Here is a 24,139-nt window from a genome sequence, read left to right on the forward strand (position 1 = left end):
TTTTTAAAAGAGTCCACTGTGAAAAAGCTATTGGAATGACCTAAATTTATGTTCTTTCCCAGGCTGAAAAAAACTTATAATTGATTCTACCACACTTTAGCCAAGAATTGGGTTTGGCTGGGCTCTTTTTGGTTGAACATCTTTAACTCACTAACTAACTATATAAATAAACTGCTATTTGAGATAGGAAATCACCTCTTTTTTTCATAAGGGAACTTTCTTCATGTTTCCTGCAGAAGTCTGTGCTCAGACTATCCTCTCGCCACATTGTCCAGGGCAGCAGTTTAAACTCAGGAAAGAAAGGTTTGGGGGTCACTCAGTTCCAGGGACAGCTGTACCCAGTTAGCACTCAATGCAGAGACCAAACACCATTCCTCCAACTTGGAAAGTGTTTCCTTTTCTGTGTCTTCCTGAACTTGAGATGCCTGAATATCCTGGATTTTTGCTGTGGATTCTCCCCCTGCCCTGCCCCAAAGGAATTCTTCTTGATCAGCAGTATGTTCTTTGTTTACCCCTCTGCAGATCCGCTCACTATGACTAAAGGAGTGTTATTATCTTTAAGACTTGAAACCTTTCATTCTCAGGATGGAGGGTTGCAATGGAGGGATCATGGCCAAAACCCATGTGCCTCAAACCTCACCCAGGATAGATGGCCTGGATGAGCGCCAGTAAACCAAAGTGCTACTCAGTCCAGGATGTTTGCACAGCTGGGCAGTGTTTGGGGATAGGATGGATGGAGAAGGAGGACCCAGAAGTGTCAGCCTCTGTCCAGTAGCATCATCCCATCCAGAGAAGCCTTGGGCCAGCACATGGCTTTAATCTAAGGGGTCTAAAGAACAAGATTTATCCTGTGGAGAAAGGCCCTGAAAAGCCGAGCTCTTGGTGAACAGGGAGGCCACTGAAAGTGCTTCTTTGTTTAACCTGAGAATATCTCTGCTTTTTTGGCCTAAAGACTTTCCTCCCTGATCCCCAGTGGGTGTTTTCTCAATCAGGGCCCAGAGAGTTTCATTTCATGGTCTCTGTGAAATGTGATATTAGATTGCCTTTTACAAAAGTATCCCCCACCAGCAGCCAGTGGGTGTAGAAATAACTTGCCACACATCAGAAAAGATTGAGAGAAATGTGACGATGATATTTATGACTGAGATTTTAGAATCTTATGACTTTAGATGTGGAAAGGACCAAAGAGCATTTGTCCCAGTGCTAATGTTACAGGAGAGAAAACAAAACCATAGAGAGAGCCACCTGGCCTAGGGCAGAGTTGGCAGCAGAATCTAGTCTCTGAGCCCTTTTCCATCATTTTTCAACTGCCCCCCTGAGTGCCTAATGTGCAGGAAAGAACTAGAACTCATGAGCTGCCATTTCAAGCAGGTAGATCATGGTGATAAAAAGCATTCGTATGTGGAATGGGATGCTAAGTGAGCGAGTGAGCATCGTGAAGAGCATTTCTGAGAGAATCTGTATTCATTTCATATTGCTATTATAACAAATTACCACCAACTTAATGGCTTGTGTGCCGTGTACTAACTCACTTCAGTCGTGTTCAACTCTCCACGACCCTATGTACTGTAGTCCGCGAGGCTTCTGTGTCCATGGGATTCTCCAGGCAAGAATACTGGAACAATTGCCATGCCCTCCTCCAGGGGATCTTCCCGATCCAGGGATGGAACCTGCATCTCTTATATCTCCTACATTGGCAGGCGAGTTCTTTACCACTAGTGCCTAGGAAGCCCTAAAATCCTGACTAGACACCTATTCATTGCCTGACCATTACCCCTTTGAGCCTCTGTCCCTTCATCCATAAAAAAAGAATAAAATCTCAAGGTTATATTTATGAGGATTTGTGGCAATATATGTAAAATGACTAAACTATAGTACACCCTCAGTAAATGATAGCCATATTTGTTCAAGGTACTTCCAGATGATTCTCCCTGGACAGGAGTTCAATAAAAGACATTTCCTTATTAAATTTCAAAAAATTGATTAAGTGACCTCCAAATTCCCTTCTGACATTGCTAAAATAAAAAGGAATGAAATAAAAGGGATTTTCCTCCCAGATATGATTGTCCTGTCTACTTCATAGATCCACCTGTAAGATATTTGCTTATCTAGATTGTTAAATAGCTAACAGATCCTGTCTTTTGCCCCCTGTGGTGCTGCTGACTGTCACTCAGATCTCTGGTTGGGTTTGAGCAGAACTGAGAGTCTGACCTGGTATGTAATGATTGGCCAGTCAGGGCAGCTGAGACCAGCACGGGCTCCCGCCTTCATATCTGTCAACATACCTGGCTGCAAGCAAGTTACTGCTCGTGACCACTGTCTGCAGGAGCCAGAGAGGCCAGGAAAGGAAATGGAGGGGAACATCTAAATTTTGTGCTTGGAGGGAATGTAAAAGCCTGTGTCCATTCTTCTTCCGAACATCCCAAAATCTTCCACAAAGATTACAGCAGTTGCAGGCCACTGCTGCTGAATCAGGAAGGAAGCCAAGGGAAGAAACCAGACTGAGAAGCAGCAATCAAGGTAGGTGCTCTGTCTGCTCACGGGCATTTCTCTGAAGATCACAAAGCTAACACTTGACCCAACCTCATAGCCAGAGCATCTCATGATGTTCTGCTGAAGATGTGGTCAGGGTGTGTGTGTATTGGGCTAGTCCAATCATTTGTCCACTAACGTGTTCTGAAGAATGGGCTGTAATTTTCTTCCAGGTTCTCTCTCCTTTGAAAATTGAGAGTTGCTCGGCATATTTCAAAAGACTTTTAATCTTTCATTATAAAAAAAATCCTATTTATTGAAATTTATTGAAATTCTTTCAGTGGTCATGGCTTTGTTCCAGAATTTTGCTTGTGTGGATTGAAGATACACCAGAGAGGACAGTTAGCAATTATTCTGAGGAACACACTGTCCATGCAGAGGACTGTCAACTTCAAATAACAAGGTCTCTCAGGAAGCCCTGTGCTCTTCTCTGCTCTGGAACCTAGGGAGTTAAAAGTCTTGAAATTGCTGGAGCAGAATCAAGCTTATTTACCTAAGCTGATCACCCCAGGCAGCAGGTCAATCATTTACTGATACCAAGCTGTTTCCTACCTTTGACGAAGGATCGCTAAAGCCCTTGCTTGATTCTCTCTAAAGAATAGACACAAGGCAACATAGAAGGTATCTTTCTCTGAAGCTATAGCCTGTATTCTTTCCAGACCAGAGCACATTTTTATCCTGCCCCGAGCAGTAAATGTCACAGGGCCCTTCCCAGCTCTATAATGAACAAATGTGAAAAAGATTCACACACAAACTGGATATCTAGTACCACCTCAGATATAGGAGCTTGTGGCTGTGGAGAAGCATCTCCTGCTGCTGGAGGTTTAATAGGAGAAAACAGACTAGCTGTAGAATAAGTTGTTCTAGCAAGGGACTGAGGTTGTTGCATAATTCTCAAAAAACATGGAATTTTCCCTCCAAGTACACATTCTGGAAATACGCTATTTTTAGTGAGCATGATCTGCTCTTCTTCAGGTCTCGTCTTAGAAACATCATCCTGTTGTCACTGCGTATGTCTGGCAGTTTCTGTGATATGGTTCCTGGTTCTTATAATTATTAGAAACCTGGTGATAAGGAGGCCCTATTTTTTTTTTTTTTGAACTGCCTTTGGGGAAGGAGTTTGGCCACGTGTGAGACCAGGTAATGTTTGATACTACTTTTGTCAATCATTCACGGGACTGGAATGATCCCCTTGTGAGGCTGGTGACCACAGGTTTTAAGTGGCTCCTGAGGTTAACTCGAGGCAGGAGTTGAGGCCATTGAGAGTGCAGCCCAGGCAGAAACCCCGTGTGTGATTTTGGATGAATCTGGGGCTAACTCCTGGGAATGTTCTGGACGAATTATGAGAAACTGATAGATTTCTGTGACAATATTATGCTCAGTAAAATGTGAAGTGCACATCTGGCCAGTTTCCAGAACTCTTAGAGATAATGATGGAGGTGGTTTGAAAGAGGGAGAAGGCTGTCAGCACTTCAGATGCTTTGGCCAGATTCACCCACAGTCCTGTAGGTTGCGTGTCCCACACTAGGTCTTACCTGTGCTTGAGACCAAAATGCTTGTGGCCCCTTGACAGTACACCCAGCTTTTCTTCCCACTTCATGCATATTGGATATATTAAGTGGTGGAAGATTATTCTTGAGACTGACTAGATTGTATAGACAGTATTACTCCTTTGACATGTCAGGAGTTAGAACTCAGAAGATAATTATTTTGCCCAAGTTCAGTCAGTCAGAGGCTGAGCCAGGGTTCTACTCACTTTTGCCTCATTCCCAACCCACTGCGTTCCCCAAGTGGTCATGGAATTAAGCACATGCAGGAGCTTAAACTGGGGGGAGTCACTGAGGAAAGCAAGCTGACTAACAAAGTCAGAGGTTCTTCACTGGCCCTTGGATGTGCCATGTCCCCGGACCATTGGATACCACTATAACCAAAAGGCCAGCATTGACTGGACCTTCTTTGAGGGAAGGTAAGGGGAGGAGTGGGTGAGGAGCAAAGGGAAGTGTTTCCACTCCTAGTGGCAATCACTGGAGTCCTGAATACATCCTAAAGAAACCTAGGCAATTCTCAGGCTAGATCTCTGCCCCTTTCTCTTCCAGAGATTCATGAGCCCCAACCAAAGTACAACATCGGCACCATTTCCAGAGAAAGAAATTACACCATCTTAATCTTTCTCTGGTAACTCAAGGATTTAATTACTATCTCACTTTACCTCGCTAATATCCACTCAACTGAACCCAAGGAATGTAGACAGAATGAGGCTTGCACTATTTTTTCAGATACATCCTAAAAATTAAATTAGCCATCTGGCAGACATTCCAAAGCAGCCACAATTCCTCAGCATTTATAAGATAAAGGTAAAGAAATGCCATCATGAGATGTGGTTGGTTAACTAAGAGTTTCTTTACTGACCTGCCTCATACATACCTAACCGTGTGACAGCAAAGGCATTGAAAACAGGGATTGCATCACCACGTCCACTGAACGCCCTTTTCTAATGCATCTGGCCCCACATGAACTCTGCTCACATACTGTCATTTTTGCCAACTAAACATTAGGATAAAGAGAAAAGTTGAGCTGAAATAGAGGGACAAATAGCAACATTTCACCTCTATCTGGTACTTCTTAGGACCAAGAATTGAACTATTGCTTTTATCTTTTTTTTCTTTTCCATTTAATCCGTTTAACAAATTTACATGCTTGCTCAAGTCACAGAGCTAGTGAGAGGAGGTAAAATTTAAGTTGGAGTCTGTCTGACTCCAAAACTCATGTTCTCTACACTCTGTTCTGGGAAAAATACCCACCAAATAGCTATACTATCTGTATTTTAAGTGTAAAAGACGCGGGAGTCCTCTCTAAATTCTTTGCTTGGATTCTCAGAGTACATATTTATGGCACCACCACCTCCATTGTGTATTTGATCCTGTACAGGCATAAAAATCAATATCACAGTGGTTTTCCTCCCTTCCAGAAAAGTAACTACAACACATGCACATTAACAATTGCCCACATGTTAGTCCATTAATCTCTTTCTGAAACTGTGAGAGAAAATTGTTTCTCTTTCCTGGTTCACAAACATTGTTTAGTTTGTTTGATTTTAATGTAACACACAAATTTTTCATGTGTTATACCAGGAATTTTTTTGAAGTTTATTTCTGCAAATTTCTGTCTTTGAGAAAGCTAAGTATGTCAAAACTTTCCAGTATGGTTTTATTTAATCTTCATAAGAGCCCTGTAAGAGGAGAGTCATTTTCTGATGATATCCTTTGAGATAAGGAACCTGAGACTCATTCAAGGTGAGTGCCCTTCTCAATATCACTCAGCAGGCAAGTCCCAGACAGCTTGGGACTCCAAATTCTTTGTTCTTTTTTTTTTTTTTTTCCTTCTTTTACCCAAACAGTTCTCTGGATTCCTAGGGCTTACAAATGGTAGGAATGGGATACACAGCTATTTTCAGAAATTAAAAATGCTGAATGACTACACAGCTTGTTCCCAGGCTGCAGAGACCCACTCAGAAAGTGACTGCTTGGGGCTAGGGTCACTGTGGTAGTGTTGTTATTCTAATTCGATTTTCATTGAGTATTGGAAAGAAGACACTAATTGTTACTTAATAAAGTCTGCCTCTAAGGCAAAAACCTTTCAAACCCATATGTCTATGAGCAAAGTAAGATCTCAAAAAATTCTCACTGAGAGAAGCAAGTGGTAACAAATCACTGTCCCTTAATCTATTCCGTGCCTGTGGGACAGTGTACATGTGTTTGGCCCACAGAGCCCCCGTGGTGTCTCTTGATGTACACCATTCCTTTCTTGGTTAACTCCATGACCAGGTGGATGTCTCATGGGTCAAGCAGTTGCCAAATGACAGGAAACCTAAGGGGACTTCCCTGGTGGCTCAGATGATAAAGAATCTGCCGGAAATGCAGGAAACCTGGGTTCGATCCCTGGGTCGGGAAGATCCCCTGGAGAAGGAAATGGCTACCTATTCCAGTATCCTTGCCTGGAGAATGCTATGGACAGAGGAGCCTGGTGGGCTACAGTATTCCTCTCAATGAGTCAGACACTATTGAGCAACTAACACATACACACATACAGGAAACCTAAGGAGGTCCTCCTACAGGTTGAAACTCCATCCTTAGTCCCAGTACCTATAGAAGCCAATTAAAGTTACAGGAGGAGTTCTTGTGCCTATAACTTCATTTCAGTCCTAAAATGCTCTGAAGAGTCAGAAAGCCCTGTATCAGCTGTGAATCTGCAAAGGAGCTAATCATTTTTTATTCCTAATGTTTTCCTGGGAACTGCTCCTTACTGGCCACCTGGGCCTCCATCCCATGTGGCAGTCTTGTCTACATCCTGGCTGTGGGATTAAAGTGCATCTTCGTTCCCAACTTGTCCTCATGTCTGTGACCTCAGAGGGGCTAAGAATCTTGGTGCAAGAGAACCCACATGCTTTGTTCAATGAGAAAACAGAAAGAACAAAAACTTCTGCCCCTTGCTCTGCACCAGCTTGAAAATTATTTCCCTCCTTTCTACAGCTCCAAGGTCAATTTTCCCTTGGGAGCAGCTAAGGAACTAAAGGTCACAAAAAGTTGGCAATTCACTGTGCCTTGGAGGGCTTCCCAGAAAGCAAAATGAAAATGAGATTGTTTTCACATAAGATCTCTGTATTTGGAGGATAGGATTCAAACTGTTTGAATTTGCAGTTTCACTGTGCACTTAGGTAACCCCCACAAAGTCCAGTGTTGTTTTTTTTTTTCCCCCTCAAGCCAAAACAATATCAAAAACACTTCCTGCAGAGAACTCTAACTAGGCAGAATTCTTTTCTGTCATTGCTGGGCTGATGTTTTCAAGGATTCATTTCTCAAGATAAGTCATATGGTACATTTGGATGGAGCCCTTGTTGATTTCTGTATAATGATGGCTGTCATCCACAGGGCCTGTTTTGTGGTGATCTCATTAGATTTCATGAGGGAAGCAGCTGAAAACCCATGGTTAGTACATGAGCAGGTAGCAAGAACAGAGAAAAGCCAGAGGCTGCCAAGAGATGTTACAGAAAGCAGGTTTATTTCTGACCAAAGGAAAACCCATTTCTCAATTCCAAGGAGATGTACCCTGCAGTTCAAACATATGTTTTCCACAAAATGTAGCTCTGCTTCCTTAATAAGAATTCCAAATACAGGCAAGAACCAATGGCTAGACTTTCCCAAATATGACTGTTCTCTACCAAAATTCGTCTCTTCTTTATCCTCTTTGCATAATGGAAGTATCCTTGAGAAGAGATAATATTATAGAACGTAGTTGTATTGGTAACTTGAAAGCCCAACATAGGCTTTCCGGTCCTGACAGCACCAGGTCGTGCTCTGTGCCTTGGTGCCAATTTCTAAAGTCCTTGCTGGTGTGTGCGTGCTAAGTTGCTTCAGTCATGTCTGACTCTTTGCGACCCCATGAACAATAGCCCGCCAGGCTCCTCTGTCCATGGAATTCTCCAGGAAAGAATACTGGAATGGACTGCCAGGCCCTCCTCTCTTGCTGGTGACTCAGTTTCAATTCTTTACCATCTACATCCTCCCTTTGAAGACCCACAAACATTTATTAACAGTTCTTCATCACTTGTGTAAATGTCACCCACTCTTTCCCAGAAACACGTTAGAGACTATTTTTGAAACAAGAGTAAGTCATCTTGAAGGTTTTAAACCTTCTACAGGTCTTAAATCAAACCACAGCCTCCTTAGAGTCTCCTGTTTGGGTCTGTTTGTGGTGGATATATATACTTTTAATTATGTGTACAGTCCTCTAAAGATTATGTGTGCTCAATAAATATTCACTGGGGATGGTAAATTCGTAACTGACTGCAAATTTAGTAGAAAAAGTGATTTATTAAAAAAAAAACACTTTGGCATTTCCAGAGATGACCAAAAAGTAAACTAGAAGTATTAATTGTCTTGCAGGGGTTGGGGAGCTGGGGAATGGTGTCTTGAGGGTTACTCTCTCTCCTGCCACCTGGGAACAGAATGTCTGAACAGATTAAAGATCCTGGTTGTATTCAATTTTGCTGTTATTATTTGCTAATCATACGACCTTGAGCAAGTCACTTCAGCTCTCTCGGCCTCAATTTCTCTTTTTCAAAAGTAGTTTTTATCATTCTGAATGTCTCCTCTAGTTCTAATATTCTGTCTTCTAAGAAAAACTGGAGAAATTAAGCTGGGGATGCTCTTTTAAAAATGGACACAGCTGGGGAAAGGAAGGATGGGACAAACTGAGACAGTAGCGCTGACAATATCCACTACCATGTGTGAAACACATAGCTAGTGGATAGGTGCTGTATAGCACAGGGAGCTCAGCCCTGTGCTCTGTGATGACCTAGAGGAATGGAATGGGGTAGGGAGTGGGAAGGAAGCTCAAGAGGGAGGGGATATATGTGCTCTAGTGACTCAGACAGTTAAGAGTCCACCTGCAATGCAGGAGACCTGATTTCGATCCCTGGGTCAGGAAGATACCCTGGAGAAGGCAATGGCTACCCACTCCAGTATCCTTGCTTGGAGAATCCCATGGATGGAGGAGCCTGATGGGGTACAGTCTATGGGGTTGCAAAGAATCAGACACAACTGAGTGACTAAGCATGCATCGCTGATTCACGGTGTACAGCAGAAACTAACACCACATAGTAAAGCAAGTCTACTCAAGTTTTTTTTTTAAAGTAAACACAAAAATGATTTTTATCTCTCTGGAGCCATCATCCCTACCTCTTAGGTAAGTGAATCTGAAATGGGGATGGGGCAATGAAAAACCTCAGAGACGTAACCTTGAGGTTGTTACAAACTGGAGAGGCCAGCACTGAGCTTCACTAGAGAAGGAGCCCACTCACCTGGGAAAAGGCAGGGACTCACATTAGAAGTCTCCATGCAGCTGCAACCTTGGCACCGACACTCAGCTGTACCTCACCCAGGCGTCATGAATGTGAGTTCCAGAGGGCAGCAGTCACGACTGTTACCCTCCCTCTATAAATAAACAGAGATCCTTAGAGGTGACGTGACTTGCCCAGGGTGACAGAAACATGGCAGTGAATCGATGGAACTGTTTGGGGGAGGGGAGTGAAGTTATAAGAGAAAGGTAGAAGACTCAGGGACAGATCTGCACCTCCTCTGAAGCTCACAGAACAAGGGTCAAGAGCTGGGGATGAGCTTTAAGTTTGCTGTGGATCCCAAAAGCATCTCTGACCTCCTGCTCCTCCCTAAACCACCTCAGCAGCCTGCCCAGGGTTACTCACCCAGGTTCTTGCTAACTGGACACCTTTGCTCATGTCTCTTCTTGTAAGTTTCATGTAAGGCTTTTTGTAATGTAGAGGAGGCACAACGAGGAAGAAGAACAAATCAAAGATCTTCCCCGAGGCCTCAAACCGAAAGGGCGGATTTCTTTGTAGAGGTTCTGACTTTCGTCTTATATTTTGCAGAAATGAATGTGCATCGGGATGACTGACAGAATTATGACGTTCATTCCAAGCACTGATTTTTTTTTAACCTCAGGTTATTTTACTCTGCTCTACTTTTCCTACAAAAAAAAAGAAAGAATAATGCTTGCTCACTGTGACATTGTATGAGAGAAAACCGCCCAGGGCAGTACTGTTCAAAGGAAATTACTAATTGCACCAAGCATCAAAGCATGATGGGAAGTTCTCATAAAGGATATGTGTAGCATTCTAGCCCACACTGGTTCACTTCATCGCCACAGACCATGCCCAGGGAGCTCTAAGGCCCTGAAGAATCACTCTCATAAGTAAGTAATGGCAAAAATCCTTGATCCAACCAGAAAAGCACTCAAAGAAATTGGGAATCAATGGTCTGATGTTTCAGTAGCAGTAAGAGACTGCATCACTTTGCAGCCCATTTTGTTTCCTTTTTAAGATAAGAGAGGGAAAGACAACAATTCTAATCACTAAGAGATATCTGGTAGCTTTCCAGGTGATGAGGGAATGGCCTGAATTCAGTCAGAATAGACCAGTTTCCTGGCAGCATCCTCAAATGACTATCTATTATTCTCAGCAAAGATCTTATGGAGTTTTCACATTTCTCAGTTTTGACTCTATTCCTAATATCTAATTGACTTCTTAGGTAGCCTTTTGGGGAGAAGAGTGGGTAACACAATAAATAATTCTTAATTGATAGTCTGCATACTGGCTACACTTACTTTCTAGAAGTCATAAAACAAACCATCGAAAGTCGCCCGTGGGTTGCCTACCACATCTACTCAGCTAAGGCAGGATAGAAAGAGGACAGATTTATGATTCATCTGTGAACTATCCTACAGTGACGCCAGAGAATCAAAACGGCTCATGATTCCAACAATCCATATCAATGTCAAATTTAGCTGAAATGTAGACCTCAATGTACTCTCATTAAGTTTAAAAAAAAAAAAAAAAAAGCGGGCAAGGTGCTGAAATATGGGTCAATTTTATATATCCTCTAATATTTATGACCAAGTAACCAAAAAACAGTTGTCTTTTTTTTTTTACAGTCACAGTTTTTTATTTTATTTTTTATAATCATTGAGCACAGTATCACTTCTTGAATTGAATGAATTCTTAATACTAGACTAGAGTCTCTAGACCTGCTAGTTTTCTAGCAGGAGGAAAAGCATTTCAGAGCATGAAGAAACATGAAGCTCGGTTTCCCTGCTTTCAAAAAGCCACCTGGACATATATACACCTCACTCTGCCCCTCTGTGCCTGAAAATCTGATAGACAGTGAAGGCAAGGAGGGGCATGGCCAGCAGAAGCTTTCCAGAACATATGGGAACTGTTCTGATAATCCTGTTTTTCACTGCCCGTTACCCAAAAGGGAGAAGGCAGCATGTTGAACAGAGACTTTCCTCCCATAAATCTTCAGGCATATGGAGGCAACAAGTGTTTTACTGTAATTGCAGCAGGACAAAAAGAATTTATAAGCTGTGTATGTGTGTGTATGTACAATGTACGGAAAAAAATTTCAATATGAGAAAGGCATTAGATCAATCTTGTGAACAGGAAAATCTTTTGTCTGGACTATTTCTGGATGTGGGTTCCACAAAATCTAAATACTTGGCTAATTTCTGGAATTAATTAGCAAATGTTTGTCCAAGTCGTGGGCTTTAAAGACTTCTATTAATAGCATACCCATTTCTCTAAAATTGCTACAACATATTTTGATCATTTTTAGAAAAGGCAAAGTACAAGAACCTTTGGCATGTAAAAAATTCTTTTGGGATATCTAAATGAATTTCAGAGTCGGTTAATTATACTGGAGTTCAGATGTCTTCAAGTAACTCTTGGCATGCTAAATACCATTGCCATCTTATTTTACATAATCTTATGAGTAAGATTAACTAATGAAACTCAAGTAAACTGATCGATTGATATAGTGGTCTGAGCATTATTTGGTTACATACATGCTTAACCCCCTCTCCAGACATAATCCTTTCTTCTACAGACAGGCACCACTCTATGTCTTAATCATTGTCCGTTCTCCAAAGAGGATTATCTGATGGTCACCATTTTTCCTCTTTAAACCACTATCTGATACATCTCCAACTGGGATATGACTATCTTCACATGCATTTTCTCAGAATTCCCACTTCCCAAGCCAAGGGAAGTGGAATTCCCAAGCCAAGGCCATAGCAACCTGTTGGAATCAAGTATTATCCATCATTCTAACATAGATCACTTATGGAGTGCCTAAGGTACGCTTTCCTGGTGGCTCAGATGGTAAAGCATCTGTCTACAATGCGGGAGACCCAGGTTCAAGCCCTGGGTTGGGAAGATCCCCTGGAGAAGGAAATGGCAATCCACTCCAGTACTATTGCCTGGAAAAATCCCATGGACAGAGGAGCCTGGTAGGCTACAGTCTATGGGGTCGCAAAGAGTCAGACACGACTGAGCGACTTCACTTCACTTCAAGGTACGCTTGACACTGTGCTAAATGCTACAGATACAGAAATGAGTAGCTCACAGTTCTGCCCAGAAGACCAGAATCTCACAGAGCAGATGAACTAGAAAAGGAGCCAAGGCAGCTTGGTGTGAGGCTCTAAGGACACTGGCAACTGAACACGACACACAACAGTTCTAGATGGCGGCTCAGGAAGACTTGCAGAGGCATTGAGGTCCAAGTGGTGTTTTAAAGAAAAGGAGGTTAGAATTTGCATTCTTTCTTTTTAAGAATTTAGACTTTGAAGAAAAAGCTACCTCTTTCCAAGAATTTGTCTGGTATCTTAAAGAGAAGCAAGTACAAGAATGGAGACAGTTGTAGTAGGCATGCTAAGCAAGTTTTGATTGCCCAGAGAAGGAAGGTAAGAGGGTCCAGAAGGAGTCTTCTAATTACAAGATGAGAACTTTTAGAACCCTGAATCAGAGCCTGTACCTAATTCATAGCCCTTGAACCTGGAGCCTTAATTTAAGATCATTCTGTGCAGTTCAGGTCCCACTTGCCCTCCCAAATCCTGGGGACTTTTGCCTGGTGAACAGTAGTGTTGTAAATCTGAGTTCAACTCAGTTATGATTTGAATTGCATTTATCCTTTGAGCAATGAAGAGCCAAGCACTGTAGAAATGGCCATGGGGATTCTGATGTCAGCAGTGGACATCATTTAAGGAAGCTCATAGCTAAAGAATAGAGACGACCCACCCAGGACCCACCCCAACAGCCTCCGTTAACACCCAAATTCAACTCCAACTTGAATACCACACATTTTAAGCAAGGTATAAGCCGGAAGGGCAAGCTTAGTAGCTTTCATCCAAGCCTGTTTGGAAATCCTTCTTAAGTTGGCTTAGGTAAATATTTAGTGTGTAAGTGAAAACTTTTGTCATCTTAAAATAATTCACCGGTTTCCTGAAGTTGGGCCAAGAGATTGTTGAGTTGTTGGATTCTTTTAGAAACTCAGATTAAAAAAAAAAATCAAACTTCTAATGGACCAACTTTCATGTTTGTTTCATTCTTTCATCCACTGAAATAAAGAATGTAAGTAAAAGCTAATTTAGAATAGATTTGACTACATAAATACTTAAAACTTCTTTTACAAATATTATATGCAAAGGTAAAAATAGAAACAGTGATCCAGGGAACTGTATTTGCAACATAAATAACAGGCAAAATAACAGGCAAAATACTGTCCTTAAAGAGTATTTGCAAATGCAGACCTACTAAAGGCAATATCCCAGTTGAAAGTTGAGCAGAAAATGAACTGCTAATTCACAAAAGTAGAAAGGCAAATGACCTACAGTCATGAAAAACTGTTTGGCCACATCGAACATGAAATAAAAGCAAATTTAAAGAGCAAAATAACATCTTCTTTTTATAAGATTGGCGAAAATTGAGTTACACCAGGTATTAGAGAGCATGGTGGGGCAGGCACATTCACACACTGCAATGGTGGAAATGTGAATTGCTGCAAGCTCTTATTTAAGGGCAGTTTGTTAAACCATATAATATGGGTAATTTGTGACTTAACAAATCCACTTCTAGGACTTATTTTTAGACAATAACGGAAGAGTGTATTAAAATTTTCCCATAGTCCACAGATATTTATGTCAGATTTGTTAATAGCAGCAAATTTTAAAAGTCAACCTAAGTGTTTATCAGAGAGGAGTTGGATAAACACATGCACTCACATACGAGGACACTGTGCAGCCATTTAAAATGATGAGATCCAGGGCTTCCCTGGTGACTCAGTAGTAAAGAATCTGCCTGCCAATCCAAGAGACTCCAGTTTGATCCCTGATCCAGGAAGAGCCCACATGCCATGGAGCAACTAAGCCCACGGCCACAACTATTGAGCTTGGGCTCCAGAGACCGAGAACCACAACTACAGAACTCTTGTGGCTCAACTACTGAGGTGTGAGCTCTAGAGCCTGTGCACTTCAACAAGAGTGTTCTTAGTCACTCAGTCATGTCTGACTCTTTGCTGTTCCATGGACTGTAGCCCGGCAGGCTCCTCCGTCCATGGGGATTCTCCAGGCAAGAATATTGCCATAACCTCCTCCTTCAACAAGAGAAGCCTTCACAATGAGAAGCCCTCATACCGAAACTAGACAGTAAGCCCTGCTTGCCGCAACTAGAGAAAAGTCCTGCACAGCAACAATGACCCAGCACAGCCAGAAATAAATAAATAAAGTTATTTTAAAAAATAAAATGATGAGATCCATCCAGAAGCAGTGGGAGAGCTTGAACTCTGTCACCAGTAAATCTACGTTTACATTTTAGCTCTACCACTTACTAGCTGTGGGACCTTCGGCAAGTCATTTGACCTCTGTAAGCCTTGGTTATCATCTTTAAAAATGGGGATAATATTAGTACCTTTGTCCCTATGTCTTAAGATTGAGGTGAATTAGATGAGAGTATGAAAGTAAAGTTCTTAGCACATCACCTAACACAAAAAAGACAGAATTGTTAGTCTAAAATTTTTGATTTGATACTGTCACTTCCATATAAAATGACAAATTAGAACCAAGATTTTACCACTTGATCTTCTGAATACTTTACTGAAATAACTGTATTTTTTTAAAAAAGGAGTAAACTAATAACAGAGAAGAAGACACTGCAAGAAAAGAAATGCCTGAAAAAAAATTCCCTTAATGATTATAATTTCTGTTGTTATTAACAATCAATAGATGTACTAGAAAATATTGTTTAAAAAGCTTTTCAAAATTTAGAGCAAAATGACATGAATGGAGAGGCAATAAAAAGGATAATTAAATATCATAATAAAAATTACAATAGCTAACATACACTAAGAGCACTTGAATATGTGCTATATGCTTATTTACATCCACTGTGTCCATTATTTCAAGCAGTCTTCCCAGCAAACCTATGAAGTAGCCAGGGATATTATTCCCTCTTGATGAAAGTGAAAATGAAAGTCATGTCCAACTCTTTGCGACCCCATGGACTGTAGCCTACCAGGCTCCTCTGTCCATGGAATTCTCCAGGCAAGAATACTGGGGTGGGTTGCCATGCCCCTCCAGGGGCTCTTCCCGATCGAGGGATCAAACCCAGGCCTCCTGCATTGCAGGTGGATTCTTTACTGTCTGAGCCACCAAGGAAGCCCATTCCCTCTTGACAGCTGGAAAGATTAAAGCATCAAGAAATTAAGGAATTAGCCCCCAGCCACATGGCTGGCACATGGCAGATTTAGGGGATGCACTCTACCAGTGTGGTCCTGTGCTGGGTCGTGTCTGTCCCCTCGGCATCTCTGCCACACCTGCTAAGGACTTATCTGCATCCCAAAGAAGCAGAAACTATGTTTCCCAGAGTTTCAGATTAGAGCCTAGAGTAGGTAACTGTGACTTGGAAGGTAGAAGAGAAGAGGCCGTTATTCCCTGGGGACAATGGAGACAGCTATGGGCAGACACAGAGGCAGAAGGTGTCCATGAGATTTGAAGCAACTTCAAGGTGAGCATCTGGAGAATCACACACGTTGGGAGGGCAGATTGAGCTAGTCAGTGACAATTCAATAAACTTTCACTCCCTGGCCCTTGCAATGCTTATTCCTTGTATTAAAACACTTTCTACTGGGAACACACAGAAAGGTTTTGGTTTTGCTGACCAAACACTGACTGATAAAGCTCCCAAATACTGAGATCCAATCCAGGAAGTCCCGTATCTAACAGGTGTCTCAGAAACAACATATAAAATTAAAAGAAAGAAATTATCAAAAAGAATCTTAGTACTGAGAAATCATGATGCTGAGATTAAAAGGGCTCATTTCCAGCTAAATGAATCAAAAAGAAAAGCAATCTAGGTAGTCTTATGCTATTTTTAGAAAGGCCAAAAATTAAAAGAATATAACTTGCAGAGAGGAAAAATAATAACTTACAAGGAATATTAATTAAACTGATTTCTGAGTTCTCATCAGCATCACAGTATGATAATAGAAGACGTTAGAAAAATGCCTTCAAAAGTCTGAGGACACGTGATTTAAACCTGGAATTCTATGATCAGCCAAATTATAAATCAAGGGTTGGAGAAAAATCTGGACATCTTATAGTTGATAAGACTCTGAAATGTTAACTTCTGTGCACGAGTTTTTAAACAAGGGCAAAATCCTAGCTTACTTGATAAATTTTCTGCATCATGCAAAGTAAAAATATTTAACCATTTTACTACTATGAATTTATTTCCATGAACATTAAAAAGATGGAGCAGAGCAAGCTTTTACACTTATGTATGCTATTTAAAATAAAGGTATTGTAGTACTTGTACCTACCCTTGTAGGTATTAAAAGGGGCTTCTCAGGTGGTGCTAGTGGTAAAGAACCTGCCTGACAATGCAGGAAACATAAGAGACATGGGTTCAATCCCTGGGTCAGGAAGATGCCCTGAAGAAGGAAATGGCAACCCACTCCAATATTTTTGCCTGGGAAATCCCATGGTCAGAGGAGCCTCGTGGGCTACAGTCCATGGGGCAGCAAAGAGTCAGACACTACTGAGTGACTTAGCATAGATATAATAAAAAAGAAAAATTTTTAAAAGGTAGTATATGAATACAGCAGGATTGTGAAGATAGCAAATGAATGACTGAAGTTTGGGAAACATTTTGGTAAAGTAAATGACTTCCAAATGTATTCAGATTTTAAAAGAAAAGACTTAGAGAACATTGCAGAGCCAAAAGCAAGAACTCATCAGCTGCAGCAATGCCAGGGCAGAGGAGCCTGAGGACCATTATTTGCTGACCACCCCGTGAAGGTAGCTGAGTTTCCATTGCTAAGATTTCCATATCCACCACCTTATCCACAGAAGCCTCTGACTGTTTGGGATTCTTAGGAAGCTTCTCCTACGGGGAAGAGAATGTGAGAACCGGTTAAACTGAGTGTTCTCATGTGCCCACAAGTTCCATTTCTCCCTATAAAGTAATGCATTTAGCAATCTGATCCAAATGCCAGCATCTTTATTTTTGCTTCCTCCTATTTCCCTCTATTTTTTAATCTTTTTAGATTGCATCTTTCTGTGTAATCTCAAATTTCACTTGGAGTGAGGAAAAGTTTGTCTAAATAATGCTAGTCACACATCTCGATTTCTTGGGCTATTCACAGCCCCCAGAGCCTGATCATCCGTGGGCACAAGGACACAGTAGAGCTTCTGATCCTAACTTTCTGATCTCATAGTCAGGGTTCTTGGTGCCACAAACAGTAACTTTGAAGATTTAAGCAGAAAAGGAATTTAATGGAAGTAAGTCAGTTCACAGAATGGTTAGGAAGGCTAGAGAAAAGCACAGGAAGGAAACAGAGGAGGCAAAACAGAGCCAAGATGGTATCTCAGGACAGTCTGTGCAAGATGCTGACACTGGCATTGTCACCACACACGCCCCCTGCAGTTCCACTAGCCACCCCTGGACTTGACCCTCCATCAGAGACCTCGACCAGAGTCTCTAAAGCCCCTGGATGTTTGCATTCCTCAGTGAAGACTCAAGTAGATGTAGCTGGTAGCCTGAGCTGTCTGTGATGTACAGAAGGAAGCCTCAGGCCTTTTGGGCTTTGGTTTCCATACTGAGATTCCCTGACACAGGAAGAAGGACAGGCAAACATCAGGAAGGTCCAGTCACTTGGTTACCTTCTGAGGCTCTATCAGAGCAAACTTCTCATGCTGCTCTTTGTCATCACCTCATTGCTCTCATTAAACTGAGCAGTTTACAAATGAAGATATTTATGTTGGATTAATTACATTTAGATTATATATATTTCTCTTTCTTTCAAAGTCAGACTTTAAACATAAGTTTCTCATTTAAAATTGTAGTGTCTTTTTATTTGTACTTCTAAATGAACCCGCACAAGGCTGAGTAGTCTTTCTTGTTAAATTCAATTGGGACATAAGTTGCAAATTCCAAAAAAGGACAAATTCAGAGAGGCTAAATGTTCTAATGCAATTAACCACAAACAATGTAAGATGCTTACTTTATGAATTCTTGAAGATTTTAAACTGTGATAGTATAAATCCACTGAACTGCTTAATTTAAGAACCCAGAAGAGATCTCTGGTAAATTCTGGTTAAAAAAAAAAAATCTGTGAGGAAACAAGCACATCTTTCATAGTAACATACGAAAGATGATGTCGGTATATATAAAAAATAATTAATGTCAACTGTTGATATTCTTTGTACTAAATTATATTCATAAGCAAGATTTTTATGTTTTATGAGGTCTGACTTCATACTGCCCTATTGCAATAACATTCCCAATGTTTACTTTAGTCTCCTTTACATTTACAACATCCTGGAGGGTGGTGGTGCTAAATTTAATTTGTCAACCTATGTTAATTTTACAAGGATCCAGATCAAACTGTTGTATAAACAAGAACTGCCTTGCAGAGGCTTTTTGGTGATTAAGCAGGAGAAGTTGCAGCTGAACTAAAAAATAAGCTGCCAGTGTATTTTTCATTTTTCCCCCTATAATTTTAATGGCTCAAATGAAAGAGCTGTTTTGCTTTAACAATAGCGTCCTTGTTAAAAGTCCTTTAAAGAGCTGTTACACCACCCTGAAACCATCTAATTAAACCATTAATACAACAAATATACCACTAGTTGCTAAATCCAAAGAATACACTTCCATCTCACAGTAGAAATTAAAGGTGATTTTTTTTTTTCAGCTTGTAGCTTGATTTCCAGTTTAGAGAAAGTCTGTCTGTCCATTAGACTTTTTTTTTTTTTTTTGCAGAGAAACATCATTAATCTGCAAGACTTACTACAATGGGATATTATTTTCCTCAACAGAGGTTGTTATTGAAACTACATATTATCAAGCCAGCTGTCCGATTAAGTTTTTATAAAGGATTAGGGGGTTATATGAGTACCTAACAGCTGCACTAGCTAGACTAAAACTAGGGTTCCCAAATCGTATGCTTCTTGGTATAAAGAATGAAAAGATATATTCTTTACCAATGCAGTGAGATATTAATATTTAAAGGGAAAATTAAATTAGAAATAAAACCTCATTCCCCTGAGTGCAAAGCGTTATTGTGAATACAAATGAAGAATTTTGCCCCTTCTCTTAAGGAGTCCACCATAGTCTTAGTAGGCATGAAAATTTTTGAAGCATTAAAATATAATTAAAGATTTACATGAAAGTTTGAGGGATTGAAGCAGTTAGTGCAAAAGAAACTGCTGAAAAATGCAAAGAGCTGCTGTGGAAGTTCAAAGGCAAGAACAGGTTAATAAGGGTCAGAAGCTAAAGAAGAGAGTTGGTGGAATTTATCAACCAAGACCTCTGAGAAAAGTCATCACGATGCTCTGAAGAGTGATCTGTTAAAGTTAGAAAAGACCTGGGAGATCACCTCCTACTCCAATTCTTCCTAGACTAATCTGTTGAAAAGAATTAACCCCCCAATAATGAAATCCCTGGTCTTTTCCTCAACCCTATTGAACCATGGAATATGTGAGCCCTTTTATTTATATTTAAATAATTTTACACTGGCTCAGATGGACCAAGAACTGTTTGTATTTTTGTTTATTTATTTGCTTGTTGTTAATACCTCAGGTGATAATTTTCAACTGGGAAGTTTGGTGAAAACTGTTCTAAGTCAATCTTGTGATCTCAGAATGTAAAACCTTAAACAAACACCAAATGTAAAAAGAAAAAGGGCAGATGGAGATGAAGATGGTCTGTATGTGTGTATGGTGTGTATAAGACAAATAGTAATCCCCCTGGGGTAGAACAAGAAGAGAAAACTTGTGCAAGGTCCAGGGCCAAAGAGTCCTGGCCCAGTGTCTTTCACATAATAGGCGCTCAAAAAATACTCTGTACTGGCTGAATTAAAAATGAAGCAAAGAACAAAACAAGCTGTAACCCTCAAGCATTTCACGACCTATTTATTTCCACCTTATGTTCAATTCCTTTTGTGAAACCTCTGATTGGACACACAGACCATGAATCTCAGAGAGTCTCTTGTGGATTATATAGCAAGACTGGCTCGAAACACTTGGTGCCTGGGAAGCATTTAAACATCAAGGAGGTAAATATATTTTGCTGCAACGAGGTAGAAAGTTGAAATTTGAGGAAAGGAGACTCTGGGCTGCATCTCAAAGAACATATCCAGATGCTTATTAGATTGTGGTAGATTTTGCTAAAGCATGTGATAGAATGAATTGCTCACAAAATAATTTTAAACTGGCTTAGAGGACCTTGAAGAAAATTACTTAAAACTAGCTCAAGTCCTCAGCAAACCACAGAAACATAAACCACCATATGGGGGATAATTTCAGTGTGGCAGGGAGAAGTAGATGACCTAATGCTTCTCCACCAGCCCCCATCCCCGCCCCCTTGATGCCCTGGTTCTGTCTGCATTCCTCCAGTCAGTGGGAGTTTCTAAAGTTTAGTGTGCATACATGTATATGAAATTTTTAACCAAAGAAATGCCTGTATTCATATCCTAACATATTCTAAAATTCTACCATCCTCTTTTCCCACAGAATCCCTACTTTTTAAAAACTGAATTTGTGAGACACATTAATAAGTTCATTTACAAAACAAATAGAAACAATAATGTTATGACATCAATAGTTTATTTCTTGACTTTTTGAGTGTATATATTTTAAATACCAGAATCAGAGTTTACTAGAAACAACAAAGTGTCATTCAATTCTTTTCTAACTGCTGCTGCTGCTGCTAAGTCGCTTCTGTCGTGTCCGACTCTGTGAGACCCCATAGACAGCAGCCCACCAGGCTCCTCCGTCCATGGGATTTTCCAGGCAAGAGTACTGGAGTGGGGTGCCATCGCCTTCTCCGTCTTTTCTAACACTAGATTCCAAATACATTTTTTCCTGTGGGCATGGCTTGAATAATCTACGCTGTGACATTTTTCATAGGATTGAATCCATATGGTGGGTGAGTGAGCAAACATGATAACACCATGAAAGTGATTTTGTAATCTGCTAGACAGATGGAAGAACCTGTACTTTGCCAATGGGTCTTACCTATGAGGGGTCTAGGCCATCTTTAGCTTGTAAGCATCACTCAGGATGTAAGATGTAATGCTAGGCGTATGTCTCCTGAGTTCACAGTGAAATTCAAGGAAGAAAGAAAAGAGAAAACTTACTGCTTTTCAGAGCTGTCTGGAGTAAAAATGTGATTTTACATATCTATTTCTAATTATATATTTGTCTTATGTATGAGCCTATATAGGGTTTCCCTGGTAGCTCAGATGGCAAAGAATTTGACTGGCAATGCTGGAGACCCATGTTTGATCCCTGGATTGGGAAAATCCCTGGAGAAGAAAATCACAATGAGTGTATGAATGATGCATGCATGCTCAGTCATTCATCATGTCCAACTCTTTGTGACACCATGGATTGTGGCTTGCTAGGCTCCTCTATCCATGGGATTTTTCAGGTGGAAAATCATAATTCATAATCATAAGTCATATATAGGCATGCATATATACACACACACACACACACACACACACACACACACATACATATGAAGCAAGGCAAAGGGTAATAGAGTTTTGCCAAGAGAACACACCGGCCATAGCCAACACCCTCTTCCAACAACACAAGAGAAGACTCTATACATGGACATCACCAGATGGTCAATACTGAAATCAGATTGATTATATTCTTTGCAGCCAAAGAGGGAGAAGCTCTAAACAGTCAGCAAAAACAAGACTGGGAGCTGACTGTGGCTCAGATCATGAACTCCTAATTGCCAAATTCAGACTTAAATTGAAGAAAGTAGGGAAAACCACTACACTATTCAGGTATGACCTAAATCAAATCCCTTATGACTATGCAGTGGAAGTGAGAAATAGATTCAAGGGATTAGATCTGATAGAGTGCCTGAAGAACTATGGACAGAGGTTTGTGACACTGTACAGGAAACAGGGATCAAGACCATCCCTAAGAAAAAGAAATGCAAAAAAGCAAAATGGCTATCTGAGGAGGCCTTACAAATAGCTGTGAAAAGAAGAGAAGCCAAAAGCAAAAGAGAAAGGAAAAATATACCCATTTGAATGCAGAGTTCCAAAGAACAGCAAGAAGAGATAAGAAAGCCTTCCTCAGAGATCAATGCAAAGAAATAGAGGAAAATAATAGAATGGGAAAGACTAGAGATCTCTTCAAGAAAATTAGATACTAAGGGAATATTTCATGCAAATATGAGCACAATAAAGTTCAGAAATGGTATGGACCTAATAGAAGCAGAAGATATTAAGAAGAGGTAGCAAGAATACACAGAAGAACTATACAAAAAAGATCTTCATGACCCAGATAATCACGATGGTGTGATCACTCACCTAGAGCCAGACATCCTAGAATGTTAAGTCAAGTGGGCCTTAGGAAGCATCACTATGAACAAAGCTAGTGGAGGTGATGGAATTCCAGTTGAGCTATTTCAAATCTTAAAAGATGATGCTTTGAAAGTGCTGCATTCAATATGTCAGCAAATTTGGAAAACTTAGCCGTGGCCACAGGACTGGAAAAGGTCAGTTTTCATTTCAATCCAAAGAAAGGCAATGGCAAAGAATGCTCAAACTACCGCACAATTGCACTCATCTCACACTCTAGTAGAGTGATGCTCAAAATTCTCCAAGCCAGACTTCAGCAGTACGTGATCCATGAACTTCCTGATGTTCAAGCTGGTTTTAGAAAAAGCAGAGGGACCAGAGGTCAAATTGCCAACATCCTCTGGATTATCGAAAAAGCAAGAAAGTTCCAGAAAAATATCTACTTCTGCTTTATTGACTATGCCAAAACCTTTGACTGTGTGGATCACGACAAGCTGTGGGAAATTCTTCAAGAGATGGGAATACCAGAGCACCTGACCTGCCTCTTGAGAAACCTGTATGCAGGTCAGGAAGCAACAGTTAGAACTGGACATGGAACAACAGACTGGTTCCAAATAGGAAAAGGAGTACGTCAAGGCTGTATATTGTCACCTGCTTATTTAACTTATATGCAGAGTACATCATGAGAAACACTGGACTGGATGAAGCACAAGCTGGAATCAAGATTGCCAGGAGAAATATCGATAACCTCAGATATGCAGATGACACCACCCTTATGGCAGAAAGAAGAAGAACTAAAGAGCCTCTTGATGAAGGTGAAAGAGGAGAGTGAAAAAGTTGGCTTAAAGCTCACCATTCAGAAAACGAAGATCATGGCATCTGGTCCCATCACTTCAATGCAAATAGATGGGAGAAACAGTGGAAACAGTGAAAGACTTTATTTTGGGGGCTCCAAAATCACTGCAGATGGTGATTTGCAGCCATGAAATTAAAAGATGCTTACTCCTTGGAAGAAAAGTTATGACCATCCTAGACAGCATATTAAAAAGCAGAGACGTTACATTGCAAACAAAGGTCCGTCTAGTCAAAGCTATGGTTTTTCCAGTAGTCGTGTATGGATGTGAGAGTTGGACCATAAAGAAAGCTGAGAGCTGAAGAATTGATACTTTTGAATTGTGGTGTTGGAGAAGACTCTTGAGAGTCCATTGGACTGCAAGGAGATCCAACCAGTCCATCCTAAAGAGATCAGTCCTGAATATTCATTGGAAGGACTAATGCTGAAGCTGAAACTCCAATACTTTGGCCATCTGATGGGAAGAACTGACTCATTTGAAAAGCCCCTGATGCTGGGAAAGATTGAAGGCAGGAGGAGAAGGGAT

General features: G+C 40.7%; 1 protein-coding gene across 3 annotated transcripts in view; it reads left to right on the top strand.

Moving 5' to 3' along the window:
* The first annotated feature begins 2,250 nt into the window (after positions 1-2,250).
* Positions 2,251-24,139, top strand: part of PHLDB2 (pleckstrin homology-like domain, family B, member 2) — a 242,637-nt gene continuing 220,748 nt past the window's right edge. The window contains exon 1 of one of the 3 annotated variants that reach the window (XM_010852738.1): positions 2,251-2,520. The gene's annotated coding sequence lies outside the window, so the exon portion shown is untranslated. The remainder of the gene's footprint in view (positions 2,521-24,139) is intronic. The other 2 variants (XM_010852730.1, XM_010852731.1) reach the window with 2 other exon arrangements.

Source organism: Bison bison, unplaced genomic scaffold (assembly GCF_000754665.1).
Source record: "Bison bison bison isolate TAMUID 2011002044 unplaced genomic scaffold, Bison_UMD1.0 scf7180017864314, whole genome shotgun sequence".
In the NCBI taxonomy this organism is placed as follows: domain Eukaryota; kingdom Metazoa; phylum Chordata; class Mammalia; order Artiodactyla; family Bovidae; genus Bison; species Bison bison.